We start from the raw sequence: 3,168 nt of genomic DNA, 5'->3' as shown, positions 1-3,168 counted from the left end.
GGGGGGGGGGGGGGAAGGAAGAAGTTTTTGCAAACTGCCCATATAATAAGTCTTTGAGTTGGTAATTTTGCCATCTGTTTAATTTTATTTCTTTTGTCCCAGCTAGACACTAAGAAGAAGCTCAGAGCCAAGAAACTGGAGAGGTGGTTTACAGCCTTATTTTAGTCTCTTGAAGACAACAACCCTCAAGTTGGGTAAAAAATACATACCCATATACCAGGGAGTGCTGCAATCAGCAGGAGCACACTCCTTCTCTGCAGCTCTGCCCCACTCACACTGGTGCAAATCAGGAATAATCCCCAATAGCTGAGGGGCTGCACTGCCAACAAAGCAGGTCCAGCTCAGCCAGGTCCAGGTCTTGTGATGCCCAAGAGACACAGAAAAATGCAGAATTAGTTCCAACAACAAGAAAGAAAAGGCCAGTGGCCAGTTTTGGAGCTCTGCATCCCTTCCCCAGAGCTGTAGGACACCATGCTCCTCCACAGCAAAGGTGGCAGATAATGGCCCTAGTGCTTTTCATGTCCTTGAAGCTGCTCCTGTTGGAATGGGAATGTTTTCACTGGAGAAGCACCAGGAGTATGTGGACAAGCAGGTCAGGGGGGGGCTGCTCAGGGAGAAGGGATGCAAAACAAATCCAGACCTCTAGAGAGTTCAGGCTTTAAAAGGCATCACTCTTTAGCCCTAAAAAAATTGCTGAAACAGCCAGTTATGCCACAGTTAGGGGAGAGTACCACTGCAGCTGCCAGCCAAGCTGTGTAACTTCACCACTAACCACTATTTTGGGTCCTCCAGGAGCTGCAACTCAGCATTCAAAGTCCTTTTCCATCAATCTCTCCTCTACAGCAGTGAAGTTTCCCTGAGCTGCAGCCAGATTTGCCCCAGCCAAGCTGCTCTCCAGGAGTGATGGGGAGACCCTCCTGCCACCACCACGTCAGTGTTTCCCTCATGTCCAGCAGAGACCAGCCAGCCCATGACACTTAACCCTGGCAAACTAGGGTCTGCCAGGGCCCAGCCTCTCCTTCCACCTGACTGACTAATCCCCAGTGCCAACAGGCAATTAATCACTATTATCTCTTGTTTATTCTCCAGTATAAACCAAACACAAGTGAACAGCCAGGTGTGGATGGGAGAAGAGGAGAAGGTGGCTCAGTCCCCAGTACCAGGGAAGCAGGGAGGTCCCCATCATCCAGAGCCCTTTCCAGGGGGTTGGCTGCCCAGAAAGGAAGGAGAAGCAATGCTCCTTCTGGAAGAAATTAAAAGCAACCACAGTTAGGATTGACTCTTAATTTAAAGCCTTCCAGGCAGGGCAGCTTTGGGGTCTCATTGCAATCAGGGCTGAAAGCCAGTGTGTGCAGAGCAGGGATTTCTGGCTCAGCTGAGTACTTGGAAAGGAGGCACTGCCTCCTCCAGAGCTCCCCAGACACCTCCATCAGTGGAAGAGGGGAGGAATGGTGCATGTCCCCACCAGTTCCTGCAGTGCAGCAGTTTTTGCAGACCAGCACCACACTTTAATCACATTTAAGGCCACCCATCCCAGCCAGTTGCCAAGGCCTGTCTCTGACCTTTGCTGCTATGAACTGGCTGGGAATAGGCAGCTGAGAACCAGCCTCAGCATCACTGGGGTGCAGGAATGAACCTCTACAGCTAAGCTGGCTCCTAAGGCAGTGACCCTCATGCCATCACCCTGTGTGGCTGCCTCACTGTCCCTACCTATTGTTTGGACCTGGTGGCCAATCTGCATCAAATCTGCCAAAGCACAGGGAGCCAGTGATGGGCAGCAATGAGAAGGACACCCGTGCTTTGCCCCTTGGAGGAGGCTGCTATGTGAGCTCAGTGGGGCCAGCACACACCAGCAAGCCTGGGAGAGGCTGGCAGAAACCAGTTCCCCCAAGTTCTCCTGCTCAACAAATGACAGGTTTGTTCCCTCTCTTTATTTCCCTGTGCCAGTAAACACAACAATAAATAGCAAGCTGCAGGAGGCAGATGATTGTGTGGTGAAAGGTAGAAAACATCTAAAAATGATTTAAAGTAGGGAGGAGAATAGGGAGAGAGGGCTGAGGATTATGTTCTGAGGAGGAGGAGATGTTAGGCTGGTGAGAGGCAGCAGAAGCAGGGAAGGTTTTCCTGCCCACCCTGCAGCTCAATGCTCAGGTCCTTTGTGCAATTCCCTCTTTGCCAAGGTCCCCAGACCCAGCTGTGCCATGGGACCCCACCAGCTCCAGCCCTGGGATGGGACAGGAGCAAGCCCAGCACTGCAGGGGCTGGACCCACAGCCTTTTAAAGCTCCCAAGTAGCAGGGACACCGGGCATGGACACAGGAAAGCTGAAGTGAGATGATCTAGTTGCCATTTCAACACCCGGGTAAATCAAAGTCGACGGAAGCCATATGCTCTGCTGGGAAGCATCCATCTCGTTGCCAGGGAAACATCCTTCCTGTTTAAAATGGCAGGCAAAGACTTGCAAAAACCTGCTTTTAACCCCCTTTTCTCAGGCATGATCCAAGTCCCCCAGCTGTTCCCCAGCCCTGCAGCATCACACTGTGCTGCTGGGAGAGCTGTCACAGCTCAACCCAGGGGTGGGAGAAGGGGACAGTGCCCCTCTCACTGGGTCCAAGGAAACCAGGCCCAGGCTGACAGCACTGTGACCCTACTTCCACAGTTCCCAGCTTTCTTTGAAGCCAGTTTCCATAGTTTATTCCCTGGGAAAAACAGGGAATCACCTGCCTGGGTCAGCTCAAGCAGCTCTGCTCGGGGATGCTGCACGTGCCCTGCTGTGGGGCAAGACTCTTCTAGAGCAAGAAAATAACCAACAAGCAGGAACATGGTCTGGATGACTGCTGCTCAAATCCAGCCCCTTCAGAGGTATCACCTGGTGTCTTAAAAGCAGTGAGCAAAGAAACTGACCTTGGAAATGACAGCAACCTGCAAGCAGAGCTTCAGGCTCACAGAGACAGCAACAAACCCACGGCTGAGCTCAGCAGCTGGCTGGAGTCTGCAGCTGGCCTGGGTCTCCCCCTCCACATCCACACCTTCTTCTTGCTCCCTCCCAGCTGAATGTGCAATCACTGCCCAGAAATGTGGCCAAAGCCTTGGCCAGGTGATGGAGGGGTTAGGAAGGGCCCCCCCAGAGCACAGCCTGTAACCCAACACCACGGGACTCCCAGCATCA

This window comes from Chaetura pelagica, unplaced genomic scaffold (assembly GCF_000747805.2).
Source record: "Chaetura pelagica isolate M959 unplaced genomic scaffold, ChaPel_1.0 scaffold275, whole genome shotgun sequence".
Lineage (NCBI taxonomy): Eukaryota > Metazoa > Chordata > Aves > Apodiformes > Apodidae > Chaetura > Chaetura pelagica.
This window is presented reverse-complemented; position numbering follows the sequence as displayed.